The sequence below is a fragment of the Crotalus tigris genome, unplaced genomic scaffold, assembly GCF_016545835.1.
Source record: "Crotalus tigris isolate CLP2741 ecotype Arizona unplaced genomic scaffold, ASM1654583v1 scf7180000017677.1119895, whole genome shotgun sequence".
Classification (NCBI taxonomy): domain Eukaryota; kingdom Metazoa; phylum Chordata; class Lepidosauria; order Squamata; family Viperidae; genus Crotalus; species Crotalus tigris.
In genome coordinates, this window is record NW_024096560.1 from 246860 (window position 1) to 274812 (window position 27953).

At 35.4% G+C, this 27953-nt stretch overlaps 1 protein-coding gene across 3 annotated transcripts in view; it reads right to left on the reverse strand.

Annotated features, from left to right (window-relative positions):
* The window catches only part of WNT2B (Wnt family member 2B), a 45732-nt gene that overhangs the window by 15691 nt on the left and 2088 nt on the right, over positions 1 to 27953 (reverse strand). Inside the window, exon 1 of one of the 3 annotated variants that reach the window (XM_039337394.1) lies at positions 16173 to 16206. The exons of 1 other annotated variant lie outside the window; for it this stretch is intronic. The gene's annotated coding sequence lies outside the window, so the exon portion shown is untranslated. Of the gene's footprint in view, positions 1 to 3549; positions 7834 to 16172; positions 16207 to 27953 lie in introns of those variants that run through there. One more of the 3 variants, XM_039337395.1, reaches the window with a different exon arrangement.

Below are 27953 nucleotides of genomic sequence, written 5' to 3' on the forward strand. Positions count from 1 at the left end.
GACAAGGTAATCCTTATAGTCCCTTCTCATTCTATAAATCTGTGATTAAAAATCAAGGAGACAAGGTTGAAGGAGAGTGGGGAAAATGTATCTGATATTTAAGGAATTATGTCCTTACACTTGGATATAATTTTATGACAATGGCAATTGGGCACTTTCAGATACAATCACTAAGTTGCACCAAGAACTATTCTGAAGTATAATGACAAGAAGAAACATGCAAATAATTATTGGGCTCATTTTTAATCTTGATATTTGAAATGGAAATGTAATCAATGATTTAGACTTATTTTCTCTTCCCAGAAAATTTATGGGTTTTGCCCTTAATAGGCAAATACATTGCATTATGTTATGATGTTATGTCATATCATATCATGTCACGACTATGGTAAATTAATACTATAAAATCTAACTCTAGTACTCTGGACTTCTTAAAGAACAATATTTTATTTTTAGCGCATATTTAGTTCAAGAGCATTCTATTATCAGTCTTGCTTCAGCCTTCACTCACTCTTTCAAGTAGAACAGGCAAATATTTTCATATGTTAAGTATCTTCCAACAAGAACAGAAACTTTGTGGGTGTCAAGATGTGTTTTGACTTGGATTTGAATTGCTAGCATGTTGATCTTATACTGAAATCCAAACAGTTAGGAAATGGTTAAAGAACAGGACATTGCTAAACAATTTTGTACTGCTTAGATACAAAATTATCCCAGGTCAACATCCCAGGTCAAAACAACATGCATCTCTTTGAAAAATTGATACTGTTGGAAGCCAAACAAGTTAAACAGCAACATTTCCCAACAGCATTAAAAAGCAGAGTATCCAGGTGCAGCTGGAATATAACAGTGGGTTTTAAAAGGCACCATTTTTTCTGTGTGTTTAAGATTCTGCAAATTCATTGTTGGTGTCAGCTTAAAAAATTCCAAAGTTATGAGTCAACCATACCAGTATTAGATTTTTGAAAACCTTTATGTATTTAACGGGTTGCTTCAGTTGAGTCTGCAGGCTGCAGTGCTTGAGAACATGGCTTTTATTTTACATAAAAATAAGATGAAATGTTCTTGCATGTGACAGAAATGAGATTACCAAATAAAATATAATAAAACTCACAATATATTATCACATTGCTCCATAAGTTTGTCTATACATGGAAAAAGGTTGCTTTTGATTATTTACTTACACAGAAAATTGCTTCATGGCATTGCATGGAGATTGCCTCAGTGTTTCTTGCTAACAACTTGAAAGATACTCTATATTTCAATTAGGACTTGAAACCGAACCAAGAGTTTATTGCCACTTTGCCAGATACGTATTTCATTCAGGGACTGTCATCTTACCAGTAGTTCTTAAGAAATTGTAATACTTCATGTATAACACAGTCTTATGAAAAGTTATTTGGCACTAAAAACCTGAGTTCATTAGGACTTTTTCCCAAGATATTGTACACATGATTCCTGCTTTAGATTAATAAACCTTTATTTTATTTATTTATTTTCAAATATTTATATGCCGCCCAATCCCAAAGGACTCAGGGCGGCGTAAGACCTTCATTGTCTTGTTTGTTGTTATATTCTCTGGACTTCCATATAAAAAAATTGAGTATCTCCCATCGAGAATTTAAAAATTGTTAAACATAAATAAATAAAAACAAACAGTTGTATCAAGTATAAAATTTCCACATCGATCAAACAACTTTTTTTTCCAGACAGAAAGTAATATTGTTATAATATTTTTATGTGTAAAGCTATCATACTACATATCTCTAAAGCTGTATTTCTGGCTGAAAAAATGAAAGTTTTGGGTAGATTTCAAATTTTTTGAGTTCCTAGACTGGAATTAAGACCCTCCCTTTAATGATAATAATAAAAAAAAGGGCTATACGGCTGTATTTCACTGTCTCCTACACCATCTGCTATCATTTGTATTAGTCATGAAGTTAACTTGCATCCTTATGAAAGATCTGTGAATACAGATGAAGTCCCATTACTTTTCTCCTCTTAATATATTTTGTTTCAACTCTGATGAGACATTGAGGTCATCTAGGGCTGGCATGGTAGATGATAAATATTTCTCCCCACATCCTTGGCAAATAAATCTGTTTTGGCTAACATACATTATTTTCACAAGCTGGCTGATCAACTGCTAAAGAGGCATTAGAAGGCAGTCTGTTGTCAAATGTAAAGTAAAACATGGAGTATGTAGGAAATATAAGGAACCATGGAATTCAGTCATGACTTTAGAAAAAGAAACTTAATGCAACAACTCCATAGTTTGTTTGGACCAGGTTCTATTGTATAATGGTAGAGACAAAATGTTTTCTTGACTCTTTGGCTCAAAGTCAGTAAAAGCTAGACTGACCCTATTCTACCATGGTCTTAGTGGGAACTTACCACAAAGTGTGTATGAAACCACTTGAAAAGAAGATTGCCTATGATATCCTGCCAAGTGATATGGAGAATTTTATTATTCCCTAGCTTCCGGACTGCCTGTAAATGTGTGGTAAAATTCTCACCACTTAGAAGAATGTCAGAGACAAGTGGTTACATGTGTGCTATGGTAGACTATTCTGGTGAATGGATATTTTCAGGCAACTACAGCCATGGCTAAAACTGCAGAACCCCTTTAGATTCTTCTTCTTCTATGACTTAGAAAAACCAGGATGGAACTCTGATTCCATCCATAAGCCAGAGTAAAATTAGTTTTAATTTAAATAATGGAGAAGTCTTGAAATTATGAGGCAATAGTCTGCAAATAAAAGTACTCTTCCTCTAATATTTGTAATTCTTTTATCAATAATTAAGATATAGGATATGTTGCTCCTTCACTGAAACTTTTTTCCAGTTCTTCACTCTGCATTCAGAAATCCAGATGATATCATTAAGGAACACAAAACTATTGTCTTGACATGATGGAAATAGCAATATTTCCAATAGTTTTCTCATACAAAGAAAATAGAGCTAGAAACTTGTAAACTGTCCCCTAGAAAATAAGCTTAAACCCTGACAACACAACTGACAATGCTACTCAGGAAGTTATTTATTTATTACTTGCTTTATTTTGCTTTATCTGTTTCGGTTTCTGTATTTTTAGAATTGTGTTTAAATACTGTTTACATAATTTCATAATACAGTACACATAAAAATAAGGTGCATAGATAGATAGCCATTTTTATTTTTAAAACTTTTTTAAAAATTTTAACTATTTTTAACTCTGCAGGCCACCTTTCATTCCTTTTAAAAATGAAAATGAAAATATTTTTCTGACACTAAAGGATGTCTATTCTTTTTCCTAGCTTCAATAGCTTGAAACAAGATTTTGGCTCCATGCTGCCTATAGATTTAGAAGCCTGTAGGGAAAAATGCATAGTTTTAACCCAATATTTCTCAACTTTGGCAACTTTACGATGTGTGGACTTCCAGAATTCCCCAGATAGCACAGCATGACGGCAGTTATTTGTCATTTGCCAACTTTGAATTTTCTTTGTCTGTAAATATTTTTTTCTCCTATTCAAGTTTTCTTGATTTCTCATACAATATTCTACTTACTAGTATCTCTTCAGCCTCTTTTGTCCCTTCTACTTCTCAGTTCTTTGATTTCCTTCCTTATCGTCTTCTCTTGTTTTGTGCCTGTCATTTTTCAGCCACTCTGACTTTGATACCTATTTTTCTTCAGCTTTCTTCAGTTTCAATATTTAGTTTTCCTTCTAGACCTCCAGTTTTTCTTATAATGACATGGCATCTGTTTTCTCAAAACAATAGCACTTCTTCAACTGTCTTCCTGCCCTTCTGTTCCCATAACAGCCAGATATATTTTTCCATGCTATAACATGCTGTAGCACATACATGCAAAATCTAAAACCAAAAATCCTTGCTCAATCATGTGCAAGTGAATACTTATTTTACTGATATCTTTATCATTTAGAATCAATTTGACTGAATTCTTTAAGCAGGTAACAACTTTTAAACTGTGAATGAAATTTCCAAGCATTGAAACAATCCATTTGGTAGATGCATTTGGATATTTTTCTCCTTATACAATGTTCATTATAAATAACACTTGTAATACTTATTCTGCTCTTACTTGCAGAATATTAGCAGAATAATATTAAAATATTCTGCTACATTTGTGTTCTTGAGCTAATTTTCTCCCTTGAAATAGATATTCCCACATCTAGAAATATAGTACATAAGTTTACTGTATATGTGCCACACCTCTTAGATTCTCTCATTCTTGCCTTTGTAATAGTACATATAAACATGTCTGTACATGTATCAATTCAAAAGGTCATACCCATGAGAACAATATTTTCACCTAAGCTTGTGCTGAAGGACTCACAAGGCTGAATTGATTCATTCCCAGAAGTGCTTAAAATTCTGTATATAGAATCAAAATATTTTGCTTTATCTTTTCAATGAATATCCAGAATCATTAAGCATATGTCCTTCCTATCCATTCATTAGGTTAATTTAACTGGGCTTTCTGGGGAAGCAGAGTAAATCAGTAACAGCCCTGAATAACTTGGATTTACTATGAAAAATATGAAGAAGCCTTAGTGGACACATCTTTTTCTCACTGAGAATATTAACAGTCCAGGATCTTTCTCTTTGACTATAATAGCTCTTTTCTGAACAACAGATAACATAGTTATTAACAGAGTAATCAATATAGACTGCCAACAATAAGGCTCACTCTTTTTTTTGGTCTAGTTCATGGTGTAATGTATATTACAGAGGTAATGTTAAATAAAATGCTAGATCAGTGACCATCATTCCCTGCATTGAATGCTGATAGTTTAAATAACTCCTTCCAATTTTTATCATTCTTTGATCTTTTCAAGCAATTTGACCTATAATTGGCTACCTGTATAGCATCAATTCAACCATCAGCTCATTACATTCTAGATGATTTGTTTATCAAGCAGAAATGGGAAGTCCTGAAACAGAAGCATCTGTGCAGTTCAAAAACTGTTTGACACAAGTGAGTAAAGGCCAACTTTGGAAGATGGCATCTAAGTTTATTGACAAGATATTATAGAGAGACCTGTTTCCTTTGCTCAAACATATGCATATTAGGTTCAGAGGCAGAACTTCCCAATGACACAATTTTAAGTCATATTATTATTATCTATATTGTACCTAGGGAGCCAATGATTTAAACATTTGTCCGCTTTTCATGCCAAGGGTTTCAATAGAGGCAAATATTATTTTAAGGATAAAGCTGAGAAAGAGAATACAGAAAGGTCACTGATTGCTTTCTTTTCCAGCAGTCCACTGTGCCAACAAAGTCCTACTTCCAAAGCGCCAGCTTCATGCTGTGTGAGATGATTACTGTCTGCAGTGACAGGCCAAAATAACTTAAAATACTTGTTCAGGCATTACTTTGCATTAGAAGACAAGTTCCATATCTGCCTGTATGCAGGCTAAATACCCAATTAAGAATTAGGTATTCTACCAGTTGCTTGGATATGGCACACTGCAAAAATGTACAAATGTACAAAAAGAGGAAACATAAAAACTACTGAATGATTTTTCTTGATCTAAATGGATATATGTTTTTATGTGATGCACCAATAATAATCAGATTTAAGTTATAATAGATATGCACAATATAAGGCCCATAAACTGATCAAGGCCACTGGAGGAATTCTAATATCCATGGATTATCATCATTTCAAATTCCTGTGTAGGAAACCAAGTCAATCAAAAGCAGGAGTAGGGAGACTTCCAGTTTTTGTGCCATAGTGCTTGGCTGCGGGATTCCAGAGCTCTGCACCCCATGGCTGATTTCGCCCTGCCAGGGAACCCTAAATGGGTCTGAAGTCACCCTGGAGAAGTGACAAAGAAAGAGGGGTGCCTCGATGATCACGGAATGACGGCGGTCATTCTGTTTGATCTGGGAGAAGCCCTCTAACCCAACAGGAGAAAGGCTAGCTGCACATCAGCGTCTAGCCCAAGCTACTTGTGAGTGAAGTCCAAGAGCATGAACCAGAACAATGGTGAACAGCATGCTTGGAACTGGTGAGAGTATCGATCTTCTCTCCTCTGCTCTGTAACTAAGTCCTTGGAAAAGATCCCCAAAGTAAGAAAACCTCTAAAAGTGAAGGGAGGGGACTATACCCCCACTCCCCCATAGACCAAAGTGGCAAATTAACCTTTAAGAGGGAAAGAAATATATTGAAATCAAATTTAAAATACTACAGTCTGGATAAATCTAGAAATAAAAAAACTGCTAAGATTATACTATAAAGGGTTTTGATAAAACTATAATAATAATAATAAAATAATTTTTTGTTTGAAAAATCTGGAAAACAAACAACTACTGACACCTAGTGGAGAACTAGCATAGAACATTAATAACACTGATTCAGAAATTTGCAAGATGCCCAGAAACAAAGAATAATTTGTTCCCTTGAACTTTAATAACTCCGAGAAGACAGCTGATGGGAGCTAGGAAAGAATACATACTGGGCCAGCCATAAGATTAAAAAGTGTCTGAAGGAAAAGAAATATTTTGACTGTTGTCTAAATTCAAGAATTGCTTGCAGAAAAAGAAAAACTTTGACTCTGGGCTAATCTTTTAGGGGGGAATCTATAGGAAGGACTCAAGGTGGCTTAATAAACTGAATTGCAATTTTGACTGGCTGACAACTGAATAAAAGAACTATTATAAAATACTGATTTTACTGATGCCTTGACAACTGGAAATACAGTGGATTATAAAAACAATATATAAAGATAAGAACTATACAAAATTGGGCAGTTTGGATTCTGAGTTTGGCTGGTTTGATAAGACTAATTATAGAGACTATGGCCCTGATAAACAACTATTTGAAAGGGAGAGATAACATGGATATTACATACTTATCAAAAAATGACAGAAAACCACATTTAATACTTACTCCTGAAGGACCTAGCCTCGAATATCAAAGACCTCCAGAAGCAACATTTCAAGACAAGACAAATACTTTTCAGGACGAAATGTATGTAATGCTACAACAGACACAAATGATCATAGCTTCAAACCACAAGGAGATCAAAAATAACTTTGACGACATAAATGAGCATATCTCTAATCTAAACCCACAATCAAAAAACAATCAGAAAATGATGGTAAAGAATGAACAAACAAATCAGATAACAGAACATAAACCAGAAGAAAAATGACTTAATCAACGAAGCTACAAATGAAGACAATTATAATTTAACACAAATAGGAAAAAACTACAAGACTTTGATATAACAATAAAAACGGAAAAGGTACTTTATTCATCAGAACATCAAAATAAATCTGAGGATAAGAAAGAAGATTTAACAAAATGGACTATAGAACTGCCAGGAGAGCCATTACAGTTTGGGAGACACTGAGGAGAAATTAAGCTTAAATAAGAACTTTGAAAATAAGATATCTAGTGATTTAACAAATTAGCTTTTACAAATATAAGTGAAATATAAACTGATCAGAGAATATGTTATCGGTAGATGTCATAAGATATATAAACATATAGTATTTTTATAATGCATGAAATATGAAAACATTGGGATGGTGTATCTAAATAGAAAATCTAGATAGATGATTAATATTGACCAAATTATGACTGATATTGTTTGCATATTAAGGGGAAATTAAGCTTAAATAAGAACTATGAGAATAGGATATATAGTGAACTAATAAGATGATTTTTAGAAAAATAATACGTTGATAAGAGAAAATGTCATACATGGACATTATTATTATTTGTACAAACATGAAAAATGTTTTTATTTAACCATTTATGCATTAAAAATATTAAGAATGATTTTTGTTTAAGGTTGAAGAAAGAGAATACTGTTGGGAGAAGGGAAGATCAAAGAAATATACTATTAATTAATATATTTATTATGGAATTACAAAAAGTAATTATTATTGACTGTTAATTAATTACTATTGATTGTTTTTTTTTCAAAATATACAAACCAAGACAACATGATGTACACTAGGCACTAAAGATTCTTATTGTAAAAATCAATAAAACTTTTTTTTTTTTTTTTTAAAAAGCAGGTGTAGGGGTGGATAAAATCATGAGGGTACCTTACTTTCCTAGCCTTTTCCTTTGTATTCAGAAAGTTCTGATGAAGCTGGTTTTTCTTTACCCTGCTGCTTATGCATCCAAACCTCTCTCAGTGTGTGGTTGTCAGAGAAAGTGGAAGACCCATACTCCTAATTTTGGCAAGAAGGAACAAATCTAAAAATGGAGAGATGTGGGCAGGAGGAAAAAACAGGCCAAACAGAAAGGGAACTGAAAGAATAGAAAGCATGCCTACTCTTTTACATCTCTGGAATGATCTCCCCCCCCCCTTTCCCTCAAAAGATTTGTGCAGCTCTCACTCATATAATTCAGGAAACTATTAAACACATGGATGTTCTCTCTGTTGTTTGGGAGAACATAACTTTTGTTCTTTTGCTTTTTTTGTTTTGAATCTTGCACATTTGGCTCTCTGTCTCTCTCCTCTCTCTCTCTCTCTCTCTCTCTCTCTGTCCTTCTCTCTCTCTCTCTGTCTGTCTCTGTCTGTCTGTCTGTCTGTCTCTCTCTCTCTTAATCATCATCTTAGCTACATATTGTATATTTTAGCTGTAATTTGCCCAGAGTAATTTTGGAGTCAGAAATCTTATAAATTGATAATTTTAAAAAGTAAAATAAAATGTGAAATTTGAGGGAGTGAAGAATAATTGAGGTATAGTGAAGAAAGCACGAAGTATTAGAGCCAGTGGGTGCAGTAGCACCCTATGGCCAATTTCATTCTGTTTGGGGACCCTAAATGGGCCTAAAGGCGCTCCGGAGAAGTGACAAAGAAAGAGGGAAGACCCACCAACCATGGAGAGACAGCGGTCAATCCGGTCATTCAGGGAAAGTCCTCCAAAAACCATCAGGAGAAAGGCTAGCCTTAACTCCAGAGTCTTGCCCAAGCTACTAGCAGCTGAAGCCCAAAAGCATATTTTAAGCTGATTATAAACAATATGATTGGAACGGGGTAAGAACATTGATTTTCCATCTTCTACTTGATAATTGATTTCCTGGGGAAAAAACCCAAGAAGCAAAAAGCCTCCGAAAGTGAGAAGGAGGGAGATTTTTGCCCCACCCTCCTACAGACAGAAGCGGCGAATTAAATTTTTTATGGGGGACAGAAATATATTGAAATGAAATGAATATAAGATCTAAATCTGGAGAAGCTTGAAATTGGTGCAATTTGTTAAGATTTTCTTTTTAAATCATGAAAACAGAAGAAAGCAATTGTTTATTTTGAAAACTGAAAAATGAATTAGTGCTGGCATCTAATGGTGGATGAAAGTATACAATAGTAGTTGCTCCAATATAGGAACTGGCAAAGCCCAGGAAAATATAATTTGGTTTGGTGACTTTCAATGTTTTAATAACAGAGAACAGCTGTAACAAAAATTCTTGCTATCTACAAAGCGAGAATTATAAACTTTAGAGAAAAAAATTGACTTTTCTGAATTATAAATATCTACTCAATTGTGACTCTAATGCTGTTTGCAAAGAAAGGAAAACCCTGATTTTTGGCTATCATGGAAAATCAGAGAGCTACAGAAAGAATATACCAAGAAAAAACAAACATTTTCCAGGATGAGATGTATAATATGTTGCAACTAATTCAAACAAAATTTATTTCAAACCACGAGGAAATTAAAAATAACTTTGAAAATATAAATGAATACATGTCCAATTCAACTTTACAACAAAAAACTCTCAAAAAATAAAAATAGAGAGCGAGCAGATAAAACACACAACTGAATATAAACCAGAGGAAAGAGATTTAAAGATGAAGCTAACAATAGAAGGAAGTATGACTTAACCCCGGTGGAAAAAAACTTGCAGGAAATATTGGACATGGAAAAGATAACTTATATTCTAAGATCACAAAATAAATCTGAGGACAAGAAAAAAGATTCAACAAAATGGAGTAAGCACTCAGCGTGTGATCACATGACCAATCACAAGCCGAGCAGTGCCACAAGCTGAGCAGTGCTATCACAATCAGTGCAGATGAAGTATGCATGTATCAGACTCGACACACAAGCAGCCTGCACGCACCATTTTAATGATTTTGCCGCTGACCTGCTACGCTCAACAGGGCGATTCAAGTCCATGTGGACCAAACATCAATTTTTCAAAAGTTACTTTTAAAACTTGAAAAATCCATTGAAAAAAGGTGCCGGAATTCTGTTCCAGTGCATTTTATGACAAAAAAAAGCACTGCTTATCCAAGGGCAGGACTTTTTGAGAAATATACAGCCTTTGCTCAAAGATTCAAGCACTCCTTTTGAAACTACTCCAAACTCTGAAGACTTTTCCCAAGCCAATCATGTAAGCAATGTTTATATTGCGTCAAAGAAAACCATACCTCATAACTATAAGGAACTATCCTTATAGAACTATTTTATTTAAAAAATAAAATAAGAAAAAGCACAAAAGGCACAGCTTCTGGAATTCTTTTTGATCCCTCAACAATACCTCTCCTCAGAATGATGAGAATGGTATGAAAGGGATGGAGGCATAAGAGCAGAGAAGACCACAACATTTAGAGGTACTGCCAAACTCTCTCTTTTTTTTATTGTAAATATTTATTAAGTTTTTAAAATTTTACAAAAACAAAACAACCCATCCCCAAACCTCCCCAACCCTCCCATTCCCTCCCCCGACCTTCCCAGAGCTGAACCTAGGCTTAATTAAAATTTCTTCAAATAATCTAAAAGAAAATATAAATCATAATTAAATCTAAATACTAAATACATTAATTAAACAAATTATAAGATAATTAACAATAATATATGTATAAGAAAACATAACTACCAAAAGAATAATACTTGAAAGAAAAAAGAATAAAGAAAAAGAAGAAAGAAAAAGATAAAAGAAAGTATAATAAAAATAAAAAATAAAAATAAAAAAGGAATAAAATCTAGAAAATATTTTAAATTTTAAATATAAGTTATTGAAAAGCTAAATAATATTTTTTAACATCCATCTTATATTGTATAAAATCTATCCATTTTTTCCATACCGCAAAATACTTCTTCTGCGATTGATCCTTCAAGAAAGCCGAAATCTTTGCCATTTCCGCCAAATAAGAAACTTTAAAAAACCACTCTTGCAAAGTAGGCAGAGATTCCTTCTTCCAACATTGCCCTACTAGCAGCCTTGCGGCTGTAATTAAATTTAACATCAATGTAGTCTCTTTAATATCACAGTCGGTAACAATACCTAATAAAAACAATTGTGGGGTAAATTTTACCCTCCTTCTGAAAATTCTTTGAATATTCCACCATATCTTAATCCAAAAGGCTTTTATATTTTTACACGATCACCAAATATGATAGTAAGTAGCATCCAAACAACCACATCTCCAACATTTAGGCTGTAAGTCAGGATACATATGAGACATTTTTTGTGGATCAAGGTGCCATCTGTAAAACATTTTATAAAAATTCTCCCTTAAATTCTGGGCTTGTGTAAATTTGACATTCCTCACCCAAATAATTTCCCAGGTATCTAGCAGAACTGGTTCACCAAAATTTTGTGCCCATTTGATCATACATTCTTTAATTAATTCTGCCTCTGAATCCAATTCTACTAGCACCCCATAAATTCTCTTAATATGAGTTCGTCTTTGATCTTTTACTTGTTTAAGAAAGTTTTCATCTTCTCTAAGTAAACCCACATTACAATCTAACTTCCATCTATCCACTATTTGTCTATACTGAAACCATGAATATATAAGGTACTGCCAAACTCTCTTATAGGATGCATTTAGTCTCTTCCTGATTTCGAAGTGTTGTTGATGGACAGTATTTTGAGTTTTAGTTCTTCACACAATTCCTTTCCAAGATTCTGAGTTCTACAAACCCCAGTGAAATAATAGGAGCAGCTTGTTTAGCAGTATCCTTGTTGCTTGAGCTAAATAACGTTTAAGCATTTTGACTTTCTTAATGAAGTTGAAATGGTTTGGGAGAAATTTCTATATCGTACATACATATGATTTTGTTTTGTTACTGTTTATACTAAATGTTGCAGGTGTCTGAAATACCTGCTTGTCAGAAATAAAATGGGATGGAAGGGGAAAACTGGAATTATTGTCATGGCTTTAATTACGCAAAGATTTTTTAAAAATAATAATGCCCAGAAATGCTCTCTATTCTTTATTACTATTTTATGTTTTTGGACTGGACTCACTATTGAATGGTTTTAGGGTTGAATTCAAAGTAAACATGACACACAAATCATGAATCATGCATCTTAGCAAATAGCCAGCATTTACAACTTTCATTTGACAAAGATGTTGGCCATGGAATGGTTATTTAACTAAAGAGACTGAACCAGCAAAGAAACTGATTGGTAGGACTCAGAAAGGCTACATTCCTGTCAGATGCATAAATGCAAACTGTCATGACATGTACATGATAATGTCATCATAAAATATTATTTGCATCACAATAATTAATGCAGAACATAAATTGCAATATTTGCATCATGACATTATTTATTTGCTTCCCTTCTCTTTATAGATTGCTGTTTATTTACTTATTAGATTTGTATAGCCACATTTCTTATTTAGGTGAACCTGGGCAGCACAGAACAATTAAAAACTACAGTGAGAAAAGATAATACAAATACAAATATAAATGCAATAAATAAAAACCATATTAAAACCATCACTAAAAGCTCATTAAAGCTAAACATAAAACATAATCACTGCAGTGAATACAATCATACATCCCATTCAGTACATCTACTGAAAAGTTCCTAGTGGACAATCACTTAAATATGAGCCAGCATCTTCCAAAAAAACTAACACAGTTCTAGCCTACATTAACAGAGGGATAGAATTAAGATCACGTGAAGTGTTAATATCACTTTATAATGCATTGATAAGGCCACACTTGGAATACTGCATCCAGTTTTGGTCACCATGATGTAAAAAAGATGTTGAGACTCTAGAAAGTGCAGAGAAGAGCAACAAAGATGATTAGGGGACTGGAGGCTAAAACATAAAAAGAATGGTTGCTGGAATTGGGTATGTCTAGTTTAATGAAGAGAAGGAGAGGGGGGACGTGATAGCAGTGTTCCAATATCTCAGGGGTTGCCACAAAGAAGAGGGAATCAGGCTCTCCAAAGCACCGGAAGACAGGACAAGAAGCAATGGATGGAACTAATTAAAGAAAGAAGCAACATAGAACTACAAAGAAATTTCCTGACAGTTAGAAGAATTAACCAGTGGAACAACTTTCCTCCAGAAGTTGTGAATGCTCTAACACTGGAAATTTTTAAGAAGTGATTGGACAACCATTTGTCTGAAATGGTATAAGTTTTCCTGCCTGAGTAGGGGCTGGACTAGAAGACCTCCAAGGTCCCTTCCAACTCTGTTATTTTATTCTATTCTATTCTGTCCTGTTCTGTCCTGTCCTGTCCTGTCCTATCCTATCCTATCCTATCCTATCCTATCCTATCCTATTCCTATTTTACTAGAGTCCCAAACATGATGACACTGCCATTCCTTAGTTGACAGAACCCATAACGTGCCTCTCCTTTTGGATCTGATGGGATGGGTAGATGTAACAGAATTGAATTACATCTGGAAGCATGCTGGTAGTCAATGCAACTCATGGAGTACACATAACTGCCCACAATGCTGCATTTGCATCAGCTGCAGACTCTAAATTCTCATCAAGGCCAGTCCCATGTACAGCACATTAAATAATCCATTCAGGAGGCAAACTAGGCATGAGGGACTGAGAGCAGAGCCTCCTGATCCAAGAAAGGATGCAACTGGTGCACAACATGAATTTGTAAAAAGGCCCTCCTGGCCAGAGTTTTCACCTACACTTCAAGCAGGAGTCCCAGATTTCACACACAATCTGTTTGAGGCAGAGCTACCCCATTCAGAACAACAACAACAAAAAAAAATGATAAATCCCTGGAACCAGAAATCCCTCAAACCCAAAGCCACTCAGTTTTGCCAGAGTTGAGCTGAAGTCTGTTGTTCCCTATACAACCCCCCACAGCTTTGAGACACAAAGACAGGACATAAACAACACTGCTTAGTTTGCAAGGAATGTAGATGTAAAGCTGGGCTTTATCAATGTGTTGATGTTACCTTATTCAATAGTATTGGAAAATCTCACCCAGCACCTTCATGCCCTGCCTAACAGTGTCATATACAAACCTCCAATCAATTGTGCAGCTGGATGGAACATAGCACAAGAAAGTCAACAAAAAAAGACTAGCACTAATGATGTTACCTAGTTTGGGTAATGAAATGTCTGCAAGAAAACAAGGTCAGAGAGCACCAAGGAACCCTCATTTCAACTCTGAGCTATAAATATTCTCCTTTATTGGATTAAACAGGAGTGGTGAGAGGACCGAATCCTACAGAACCTTGCAAAGCATTCTCACCTTCCAATTAACACCTACTGGAACTGGCCTCAGGACATGAAGGAGTACTAGAAAAATACAGTTGCCACACTCTGAAGCGGATCCAGAAGGATATCATGGTTGATGATACCAGAGACAGCTGAGAAATCAAGAATAAGGAGAGGTGCACTACCGTCATCTGCTTCCACCTGAAGTCAAAACATGACCATGAATTGAAAGGGATCCAGATAATCCACTTCACCGAGGGGAAAGAATAACATTTGTTGAGTATAGTTCAATAATTTCTTGAGAAGGAAGCAAACCCTACTTTCTTAAGAGGTGGAGGAATCATTCCATCTCTCAAGGAAGAATTCATCACTGTCTAAATCCAGCCACATGTCATCTCCTTGGAAGCCTTCACCAGCCATGAAGAATATGTATCTAATATTGTTCACATGGATGTACTGCATTTTGATAGAGAGTCAGCTTATGTTTTTAGATGTCTGTAAATATTAAAGATATATGCAAGAAACAAGATTACAAGAATAACTTTTGGCTGGCCCATTTGGCTCAATATGTAGCTTGTGCTTCAGTTCAGGGCAAACTGTCCAAAAGGTACTTTTTACTCATTTCATATGAAATTTCTTACTGTATCCCAAACTCAAAATCTTTTGTGAAATCTCACCTCTGATGTATCGTCAAAGATGGAACCAATACGAGAGAAAAAATTAAAAGTGTTTAGTTAATAGGAGCCAGTTAAGTGTAGAGTTTAAGGCACCAGGGAGAAACTGAGAGGTTACAAGTTCTAATTCTGCCTTAGGTATAAAGCAGCTGAGTGACCCTCGGCTAGCCAGATTTTTTTCAGCCTAGGAAGGAAGAATGGCAAACCTCTTCTGAAATTTTGCTAAGAAACATACAGTGACTTGTCCAGGTACTTGCCAAGTGTCAAGACAGAGTTAAAGGCACAAAAAGAGAAAAAAATCTTACTAATACAAAACATTTTGCTGGAAGAAACATTAGGAGTGGAAAATTGGAGTAATACTTGTGATTATTTCACAGTTAACCCAATCAAAATCTTTCGCTGGGTGAAGTGAATTATATTTTCTTTTACTAACAATTACATCTCAATGTCTGCTGGACTTTCTACTTGAATTGTCCCATTTTATGAACTTTCTTGTCATAGTTGTTAAGCGAATCACTGCAGCTAAGTTAGTAACACAGTTGTTAAGAGAATCTGGCTTCCCCATTGACTTTGCTTGTCAAAAGGTCGCAAAAGGAGATCACATGACCCTGGGTCACTATAATGGTCATAAATATGAATCAGTTGCCAAGCATCTGAATTTTGATCACATGGCCATGGGAATGCCACAATGGATGTAAGTGTAAAAAACTGTTATATGTAACTTTTTTTTAGTACTGTTGTAACTTTGAATGGTCACTAAATGAATGGTTGTAAATTAAGGATTACCTTTATCCTTTCATTTATTTATCTCTTGTGGAACAACATTGACAGGGCAAGCCACTAGAATATAAATAGAGCAAACCAACTCCTTACTAGCACTAATGATGTTACCTAGTTTGGGCAATGAAACGTCTGCAAGAAAACAACCGAGTTCAGATGGCACCAAGGACCCCTCATTTCAACCCTGACCTATAAATATTCTCATTTATTGGTATCTCCTGGAAATACTTCACTAATTTCTTTTAAAATAATAATTATGTTAGTCTCTTTTTATTGTTGTCCTCTTAAGCAAAGTCACATACCATGTCCAGGTCTAGCCTTAATGATAGAAATACTTTTGTACGTATGTTTTTCTCCTCCAATATTCACATTCTGTTTTTCATGTATTCAAAGATTCATTGGGCAGCATAAGGAGTTCTTGGACAAGGTGAGGAAAAATGGGAGTGTATCTCAGTCAAACAGCATACAAAGGATTTCTGGAAACTTTGAGAACTGTGATGGGAACTTCTGATGGGAATAGAGCTCAGTTTTTCTGAAATGGAAATATGGAATAAAACTTGAGTTGGACCACTTCCACTTTAAAACAAGTTGGGTAGTTAGAGAGTTAATATATACCAGGAAGCCAAAAAATATACTGTAGATCTGGGATAAGTAAGCAATACTCAGTGCTTATTCACTTTCTCCTTCCCTCCTTCCCTCCCTCCCTCCCTCCCTCCCTCCTCCCTCCCTCCCTTCCTTCCTTCCCAAAAGAATAAGGTAGAAAGTTAATATTCCACAATGTATCGGGTTCAGGTTTCTTCTTTATTTTATAGAATAAACCCTAGTCTATAGAAAGATTAATAATTGTTGGCAGCTATAGATTATAAAGAACAAAAGAGCTGCTTAAAGAAATGAGAACGGTAGCCTGTGATGGGAACACTCTTTGGGTAGCAATCTTACCACACCTGCCACAGCAACCATTTTATGATTGCATAATAAATTTTTATAGCGGCTTTACACTGAAAAGCTTGAACATGCTCACTGATGATACCCACTTGTTTATCCCTGCTAAATATAAATAATTATTTTTTTTGCATTCTTTTGATACTCAAATTGTTATGAATAAACTTCCCTTTAACAACTAGTAAGAGATAAAAATTAGCAGGAAAGCTTTCCCCATTGTTCCCTCCTTACAATTAATAAACAATTTATTAATTTATTCTAGATGTAGCTGTTCGAAAGGTAGAGTCTTTGTCCCTAAAAGGACAAAAACAATAAAATTACCTTGATCTCAAATGTATTTCTTAAAAGAAAAACACTTACAAAAAACATTAACATGTTTGTATATTCATTAATATATATCCACTGCCATCTGGGTAGAGCAATTTAGCAGAATAACAGAATAACTGAGTTGGAAGGGACCTTGGAGGTCTTCTAGTCCAATCCTCTGCTCAAGCAGAAAACTCTACACCGGTACCAGTCTGCGGCATGCTAGCAACTGGTCTGCACAAACAAGCAAAGCCCCATTTGTGGGATGCAGGCAGCACACAAAACCACACACTCTCCGGTCCATGGAAAAACCTTTCTCCAAGGAACCGGTCCCTGGTGCCCAAAAGGTTGGGGACCTCTGCCCTACATTATTCTAGACAAATGGCTGTCCAGTGATGGAGCATCCACAACTTCTGAAGGCAAGTTGCTCCACTGGTTAATTGTTCTCACTCTTAGAAAATTTCTCCTTAGTTCTAGGTTGCTTCTCTCTTTGATTAGTTTCCATCCATTTTTCTTTTCTTGCTTTCTGGTGCTTTGGAAAATAGGTTGACCCCTCCCCCTTCTTCTTTGTGGCAACCCCTGAAATATTGGAACATGCTATCATGTCACCCACAGACCTTCTTTTCACTAGATTATACATACCCAATTCCTGCAACTTTTTTCGTATGTTTTAGCCTCCAGCCACCTAATCATTTTTGTTGCTCTTTTCTGAACTCTTTCCAAAATCTCAACATCTTTTTTATAATATGCTGACCATATTATTATCCGGATCCAGTTTCTGATGTTCTCATGCTATATGACATCCCACTCCCATTCCATACCATTGGCAAGAAATTTAAACAAATAATGGCTGCAAGTATAAAGAGAAGACCTGATATGGAAGTATCATTATTAGAGGTAACTCAGTTTTATAATACTGTAGTACATTCTTCACCTAATTTAAATATAATGTATGAAGCCCAGAGGTACAAAAAATATATAAAACATCTCCAGCATTATAAAGGAATGATTATTTGCAGCTGAATAGCAGGACTGGGGCTTTATATGTGGTTTTGAATGCTGAATTAGACATGAAATACTGTTTGCATTTAACCTATCTAATTTCTCTGTTCTGTATAGCAGCCATGGGGGAAAAGGATAAGAATTCAGATTCTAATGCACAAGAAAGATTGGTTCAACTTCTTCCCAAATGAAAATTGTAGCTCCTTCCAGTGAAAATACTAGTTTGAGGCTGCAGTTTTAAACTGGACTGCTATGTGCATGACAGGGTTAATTTGTGTATACAGTTGTAGTCTTCTCCCTGCCATGATTTCTATTTTAAATAAATAGAAAATAGATGTTTAACACAACACATTGATTGCATTGTGAAGTCTGATTCTGAGATTACCATTTCAGGGGAAGCACTTAAAAGTTATTTCAAAATAATTGCTCCTCTTTTTTCTTGCTCTATATCTGCTTAGCACTTCATGAAAGTATCTACATAAGTATCTAGAATAAGGAAAATGCTTTATTTTTCCTTTCCTTTCCTTTTTTCCTTTTTCCGTGAGTGAAGCTATTATCAATCCAAATCTGGATAGTCAGGATAACCAAAGACTTCTTCTTAATGCAGGCTGCCTTAATGCAACCCTTAAGATAACAGAAGAAAATTGTCACATGCCACCACAGTTGGTTTTTTTTTAAATTTCTTGTTGTAAGAATCTTCTGGGTCTTCTTCCAATAAACAAGGAGAATCCTAAATTGCCTCTTAGATAAACAAAACAATCAGCCACAGCCACATCTATTTACTCAACAACATACGTTCCATTTTAAACCTCAGCAAGCATGGATTCCTGGAGAGCATACATGTATGTTCCTATGAGATGAGTAGTCAGAATATCCAAAGATTTCAGCCATTCAACCACCTAAGTTACTTGCTATCCATTCCAATTTATGGGACAGTAAGGAGTTTTGGGATCCTCTCAAAACTTTGTAATATTATTTATCTAGTTCTGTTGGCTTAAGAGATAACAAAATGAAAGGAAGTCAGTCAAATATGTTTCAGTGAAAGTGGCAGTAAGAAAGCAAATAATTTGTATGATACTGTACATTCTTCCACACTCAGGAAACCTATGTTCTTTGTCCCAGAAAGCAGCAGAGTTAAAGGCATTCTCTTCAATAGAGATACAGTAGTCAAACTGAGGGCCACTGTTGGTTTTTCAGAGAAGGCTTCACTCCAAAGAATGGGTACAGACAAAGGGAAATTAAATGTGATTATATTCAAGTCTAATTAAAATTAAAGTAGTTTTTAAAAATGACCATGTTTGCTCCACATAGGTTTAATTGTTATTCCACATGGATTTAATAATTTTCTCCTTATGACACATTAACAATTAGGAACCTCTGGAAGGTCAAGGCTATTAGAGCCATATGTAATCTTGAGTGTACATTCACTTGCTCTACAGCAAAAAGTGTCACTTGTGGCAGGTATCTCCCACAATTCAGCCTTCCATTCCATACGAGCTATTTATGAGTAACTATGAATGGACCATTTTAATACTATCCAGTTCTTTTGTTCTTTTCATAGAACAAAACCAGAAGTCTATAATTAAGAAACTATAGTGGAAAGTTTCAGAACAAGCTTAGATTCAAAGCCATCTCCAGGAATATATAGCAGAACATTTCACTCTATTAAAAGCCAAGGACATTGTAGCTTCTCACCCTTCTTCATATACAGAAACAAATTTAATTGCCATTTTGATCTTTCTTCAATATTGGAATTGAATGATGTTAACTTCCATTATACTTGAGAGTGAAAAGTGAGTTTAGGTTATAATGATAAACTAGTAGTGCACACAGCATTGCTTTCATAGGTCTCAAGGCTTTGGATGAATAGGTAAAATAGTGTTACTTACGAATGATTTCTATCTAGAGTTAGAGTCAGATTGACAGTTTGAACTAGCTCATTGAATCTACAAAAAGAAAAGAAAAGAAAAGAAAATTCTACAATTTAGAGAAGATATTTGCCATAAGTTTAGCACTGACCCATTAAGAAACCATTAATCATCATAGAATGATATTTTTGGCCCCATAAAAGGCAGGTCTAAGTTGCCAGCTATGAGCAGCTAGATACAATTAAAGAAATGTTCTTAAACTTTGAGTCAGAAGATTATTTATGATTTTTGTTCATTTTCAGAGTCTCACTGAAACCTCAATGAAAACAGCTTACTCAATTTTCAGTGTAAACATTTTAAAAGTGGAAAACAAAGCTTTTCAATTTGGATATAAAGAAATCCTATTCTAAGCCATCAACTTCTGATTGGTAATGATCGTGATGATTTGTCTTTCTGTATTGCAGATAGAGTAGTGCACTTGGAAGACCCATATGGTTTAGTAAATTTAAAAAATATTTTTAACAGGATATCTCTCTCTTTCATGGATTATTTTGTTTCTGGTTGTAGAACTAAGGGTGCTTGCCTATGCAGGATGGTCAGTATGTGATGTGGTATGCTGTGATTGCACATGCACAACCCTGTTACAGTATTATCATAGTTGAAATCAGCCTACATGAGTCAATCCTGTTTTAAGTAACCTTTCAGTGAAATCAAGAATGCCTTACTGAGACAATGAATTGCCTCCATGTACTAAAATTCCTTTCTTCTTGTCCTCCCACATTCTGCTAATCTAGTGTTGGATAAGACTAATTTTACATACTCATACTTTTTAAAATGTCAGTGGTATTGCTCTTTGCCAGAGTTAGAATGACTGCCTGTGGTATTTTGTGATCTATATTCTGAACCACTACTTTTAGTGTCCTGTAGAAGAAACATTAAGCATATAATCCCATCATAGTTAAAAGTTGGTACATTTCAGTTTTATTCATTGATTAGTATTAGTAAAGTCCAAGAGGATATACAGGATTTTTTTTCAACTTCAGGTTAATGGGTGATTAAACAGGTTGGCAGGAAGTTATTTAGAGACTTAAAGCTAGTTTAAAATCTCACATATGGAATAAGTTTTTTTAATGCATCGTGCTAGGGAAAACCACATCTGCAAAACTCAGAAAAAACCTTATCATTTTCAACTACTAAACCAAGTTCATGGCTTTGCTTTTGGCATAGAAGGCATTAAACAGTTTGGGACCAGAATTACTACAAGACCACCTTTTTATTACTTGGCTGATTATTAAGACCCTCAAATGCAGGCTGTGAGTGTTGAGATTAATAGTGTCACTTTGGGCTCCAGGCCACAAGATTAGAGGCAGGATAATTCTCCCTTCCCAGAATTTGTCACCTGAAGCACAATGGTTTCATCTTGCTTCTAATAATTTAGCTATGTTGTCTGATCATGTCACTTTGATACCAAACACATTGGCTCAGTTCACACATCATACCACAGTTGTTTAACTATATTGAATAAATCACAAGCAGCTGGATTCACTCAATACATTAAATCAAAACCAAGGAAACTCTATTATGGTTTAGTTTGACTTGTGAAGTGATCCACTATCCACACTGAAATCCCCATAAAGTAAATGCTTGAAATGGTAATCTTATAGTAATCAAGGCATTTTCAAGGGAATAAGTAATTGCCTTGGCAAAGGAGGGGATCCCATTCAAAATTTGTCTCAGTATTTCAAATGATTAAATATTGTAAACCATCCAGAGTTCCTTATGGTAAGATGGGCAGTCAATAAATTTAATAAAATAAACAAGTGGATTGATATTTTTCATGAGATACAGTAAAGTTAATTACAATATGATCAATGTTTTTTTTTCCAGGACTTTCTCTACACCTTTTTGTTTATTGGGCCATTTTTAATTTTTGATTATTTATTTGTACTTTTAAAATGTTATTTATTTATATCTTGCCTTTATTATTTTTACAAACAACTCAAGGCAACGAACATAGCCAGCACCTTCCTTCTCCTATTTTCCCTAGGACAACCCTGTGAGGTGAGGTGAGTTGAGAAAGAGTGATTGATCCAAAGTCACTTAGCTGTCTTTCATGGATAAGGTGGGACTGGAACTCACAGTCTCCCAATTTCTAGCCTGGTGCCTTAACCACTAGACCAAACTGGATAACAACATGTCATGGAAGAAAGTCATGATGGTGGTGGAACTCAAATGACCTGTCTGTCCCTGAATCCTGTTAGAATCCTCAGGAAATCTTAAAGTGCTTTTTCTCACATTGCATAATAAACATGAGTAAGAAGTATGTTAATAAATTGTTATTTTAAAATACCTCATTTCATTTACTCAGTTTAGTAAAAGCTTCTCCAGGGTTTTTTTTTTTTTAAATGTCCAATTTCACATTGGTTTTGACTCTTTCTTTTTCCCTTGGCAGATGACCAAAGTTGACATGGGGACCATAGAACTGGAGAAAACACTCATCAATTGCTAGGCAATGGGCCACATTTTTTCTTAGTTTCCCTGTCCATTGACTTGGAAAGGGCAACATGTTAATATTATAGTAGTGGAGTTCTGAGTAACTGTTTGAATCATTCAGTTGCTTATTGTGGCTGGTCCTAGACTAACTGGAGAAAAGACATGATGCATTTTGCAATCTGCATGAGAAACACTAAAAAAACACCTACATGCTTTTTGAGCTTAAAATGTCTATTTTAAATAGTATTCCATAAAAGTGGTAATAGTCTAGCTGCATCAAACTCTTACTATTTTGTTAAGCCTTTATAGAAACAGGGCTATTTTAGCCTGCTACAATTTGGAATGTTAATTTACTCATGAACAGTTACAGTTTAGAACTGATGCTGCAGGTCACATACTGGAAAACCTGGTTTAATTTCAGTGAGCAGTACATTTGTTTCTTCTTCCTTCATTATATAACTGCTTTAAACATACTTAGAATTACTTATTTTTATAATACTGAAAGTATTCCCAAATCATCCCGTCAAGGCAATCCCTGAAGTCAGAATTCTTTGTGAATTTTCTGTGACAATATGCCTACATAGGAGAAGAAGATAGTCACAGTTGGCATTTAGTTAATTTCTAAATGGCTCCTAATGCACTCTGCACCTACAAGTGATTTAAGAACTATTTCAAATAATTCCAACAAAAGACAAATGTAATATCTCTCTCATTGTGCCTTGGAGTTCTGCAATTTAGTGTATATGAAATTTTAAAAGCACAATAGCTACTGCTAGCTGCTGCCTGTCATAATTCAGATGCTCCTGCTCACCTCCTCTGTTTGCCACCAGAACTGTTAATAATCTTAGGGATTTGATGGGTGGATAGGTAGATATAGATAATTTGAAGTTATTAAGAACTTTGAAATTCCAAATGAACTTTATAATTTTGGGAATTCACTTATCTTTTCAAAACAATGTATAAAGCAATCGGAAAAGTACAATAATAAAAATAATAAACTATAATCATCATCATAATATCTTTTGGGTGTACCCTTTCTCTTCCATTTAGCATAATGGTAAGGTGGGTAGGGTAGGTCTTATCTGTCCCTGGGTGTTTTCCTCTGATAGGTGTGGCAGTATGAATAGCAAGAACAGCCTTCTCCAGTTCTGAAGAATGAAGAGCATGCTAGCTTAGAGAAAGCTAGCCAAAAGCATAGCTGGTTTGTTCAGTTCCCTTTTTCTGTCTGTCTTTATTTCCCCTTCACTGTGAATCTTATTAGTTCCCTCTTCACATTTGAGATGATCACTAGACATTATTTCCTTCCTGTAAATAACAATCCTGTATTTTTACCACCCTTCATCTGAGCTCTTTTGTTTATATTTTAGTTTACTTATATCCTTATTATTTTTATAAATAACTTAAGGTGGCAAACACACACAATACTCCTTCCTCTTCCTATTTTCCCCACAACATCCCATTAAGGTAGATTGGGCTAAGAAAGACGACTGGCCCAAAGCCATCCAGTTGGCTTTATGCAAAAGGTGGGACTAAAACTCATAGTCTCTCAGTTTCTAGCCTGGTGCCTTACACATTAGAGCAAATTAGGTCTCTGAGTCTCCTTGTTACTTGGCCTTTTCATTTGCTCTTCCTGATTATTTACCCTACTATCCTTCTGCTTGGAATATGAGATATTATTTTGGAAAGATGCCAATTTAAATCTTATTTTGCTTACAAACTGATTGGACAGCATTAAATAGCCAATTTTTTTGCAACTCAGTTATAACCCTAGCTCACTGTCATAATAAAGATAATGCTCTTGAGACCCTAATTTGTGGTTTAATCACATCATCATTACCATGGACCTTGGCAATTCTGTACATGTCATGGTGATTGTAATTATACATATTTATGCACTTTTATGGAAAGTCGAACATTGCAAAATATATATTCAAGAAAATTTGATATTTGTTCTCGTGCAGGCTGGGAGAATGTGGATACTTTGAGGAACAGTGGTTTCAGTTAAAGAGCTGAGTGAAAGAGTTTATGTGAGGAGGGGAAATATATTTGCATTCCTGTTGGTGTGTGGTGTTAGTGCAGTCTCAAACATATGTGCTTGCATGTGGCTCAAGACTTTTAGTTTTAAAATAGTCTCTTATTTTGTAATTGTTCATTTTACTTTCAGCTATAAGTAAACTCTACTTAGTTATTTACACCAAGCTTGTTTATTGTACAGATTATGTTTGGAAGCCACATACTGTAGCTCTAATCTACTCCAAAGAGTCCTAAAACAAAGCTTGCGGCTAATGTTTAGGGCAGATTTTTAAAATGTTTATTGACTGCCTTGAATATATGATGTGTTTCAGTATAACTCTGATCCTTTGCTTGTTTCTGTATTATTCAGTCTTAGTAATAATGGCTGACAACAAGTTATTTATCAGCATTAATTCTAGAAAACCTTTTAACTAGAGCAGAAGCAAGCCTCTTGTATACTTCTTTTGATTTACTACATAGGCATGAATTATTAAAAGCAAGTTGCTAATTTCAGAACTTTTTAAATGATTAAGCAATATTTTAATATCTCAATAATATCTAATACAAACTGATGAAGGTATATTTTGAAATACTACCAAGAGATTTACATGTCTATGCACATGGTAAATCTTAACATAACAATGATTTCTTTAATTTGCTATTTGTTCTTTTCAAATAATCAATCTAAATGATCAAATAGTATAAACACTGTGAAAAAGCTGCAAATTTTGTGCCTCAATTCTCAACCAATCATTCTAGTATTTACGTAGTAACTAAGCCTTGCCTTCAGGATCTAGCTGTTAAAGCTGCAATCTTTTCCCAGCTTACACAAGACACATATGAAACTCAATGAAATTATTCAATTAATTCTGCATTTTTGTGTTCCACCAAAGAAAATGTCAGAGATTATATTTTAAGACTACAATTTTTATTAATTAGTTTTTAATGTATTCTAAAGTACTTTCTATAAGTCACCATTCTCTTCCTGTTTGCATAACCACTTCAAAACATGATGCACAATAACAAGGTAGCATTTCCCAACTAAGTCTTCTGTAACTAACCCATAGAATTTATCTGGCAAACATTTTGTAATCTGAGAATCAGTAATATTCATTTAGAATTATTAGAAAATACATGCACACAGACTATATAGAAACCATCATGCTGTAGAAGTCCTACAATTCATGCAGGGTTTGTGAAGCAATTCATGCTATCCCTGATATTACTGAAAATTCATAAATTGGTTGCTGTTTAGAAATATGTAGTAGATATTTTCTCTTAGTGATAACCAAAATTGATGTAGCGTACATTAGGATTTGGTTTCACAAAGCTGCTGGAAGAAAAGGACTAGCATTTTCTCTAGGCACAAGTAGAGAGGTCAAGCATTATTTCCCTCAAAGCTTTGGCAAAGCAAATGAAAATATATCCTGCCTACTGTTGGTACTGTGATGTTAGTGATACTACCTCTTTGGGCCTGCTGAATAAAATTTAAGCACTAAACTGTAGAAGCAAATTCCCTAGATTTCAGCATGGCGGAAGGTTGCAACCTTTTTTGCTCTGTGAAGACTTTACAATACAAAGACTTATAAATACAAGATAAACATGTCACCATCTAATAAAATAATACTTAAGGCACTACAGTTTGACTCTTGCCCTCCCCCTTGCTATTTATAGGGAAGGAATTTGGAATCACTGCTCCAAGTTAGATCCTGCCCTCTCCTTTTCTCCAAACCCATAACTGAATGATAAAAATGAACTTCTTCAGATTCTCTGACTTAACATCATCTGCTTTTCAGCATGCAAGCAATGGCTAAGCATATATAAATGGATTTGATTAAGAATGAATTTCTAAAATTGAAAGCTTGTAAGTTTTCCCCTGAAAAATGGAAACTGAAAAGGAAAAAACTCTTTATGCATGCTGATCCAACTTACTTGGGAAGATACACTATTGCATTCGATGAGATTAAATTGCAATATTTACTTGGGAATAAATCAGAGTAAACATACTTTTGTGAGAGAAAACAATGGAACTCAGGTACTGAATAGGTATGACTCACTTTTTCTATGATTTACTTATGATTTTGATGTTCACGTGATTCAGTGAGCAATAAAATAATGACATTCAATTTTCTACCATGCCCTAAGTTAACATGTATTACCATCACAGGATTTCCTTCTCCTTCTGGGATGCATTATTGTACACCTATCCAACTATGTGGTCAATGGCAGCTGAATAGCTATAGTAGTTCAAGTGTTATTTAAATCCAGCTGGAATAAGCTCCTAGCTTAATCTTTTAAAATTTGAACTTTCAATTGTTGCTAAATATATGCTAAATGCTGATATCCCAAGAAAGCAAACAGATGTCTTCTTTGCCTTCCATCATCCAGCACTCTTATCTGGTATTTGGTAAGTCACTTTCAAGGCAAAAAGAAGAATCATATTCCATCTCCCCCCCCCCCCCAAGCCTTTTACCAATTCAGGATGGCTAAGCCTAACAACTTGACATGTCTAGTAGGTTTCACAGAGCTTTATTTATCTACAGTTTACTTGCAGATAAATTGCTGCACATTTGTCTAAACTAAGCAGCCAAAATTACAGTACATTTAAATATTAGTTGAATGTGAACTCTTCACTAGGGCGATTGGGTGAAGGAACATGAAGACTCCGTCTGTCTATCATGTAAAGAATGAAGGATGTCAGCGCCAAGAGGCCTTAGGAATGGATGCAGAAGAGCACTGGGCGGTCCAGGAGATTCCACGCAAAGGCCTGAGTGGTGACAAAAAGAGAAGAAAAGCTCCGGACTAGTCTTTCCGGCTATTCCTGGGAGTAGAGACAGTCCTGCACACAAGTTCCCGCTTCTGCCATATTCCTCCAACGGGAAGCTTACACTTAAGTCCTCAGCCGCCGTTGTTGATTCACTTCCTCAGCGAAGGCACTCCCGGGTCTCTCATCCAGGCAGCAAGAGAAGGCCAGGTGAGGCGGACTGACAGCTGTGGCAGGTTGAGACTGAGAGCCCGTTTAGCTCCCGAGAACCAATCGTAAGACTTTTCAGAGAAAACGATTCTGCCCTGAGGCGCTCTTTCTGCCGCCAACCGTGAGGGGCCGAGGTGTGGGATTTGGGCAGCCCCGCGGGCAGAGAGGCCTGGACGCATTCTCCGTCGAAGGCGGCCCTGGATATCGCCGAAGCCGCCTGGCCCGAGGTGGTGCCGGACGGCTGAGAAAAACGAAGTTTCGGGAGCTCCGGATAGAGCCGCCCTTCCCTCAAGGCGGGATAAGAGATACCTAGGCAGAAACACTCCCTCAGGAGAAGGCGGAAGAGTGCAAATGCGCAGGCTATAAATCCCATCCTCCGTGACTACCGCAGGCCAGCTCAGGCTGGGATAGCGGGAAGAAAGTTCGAAGCAGAACCATCTCAGGGCGGAAAAGGCAGAAGACAGCCACGCTCTCCTGCCTCGGCC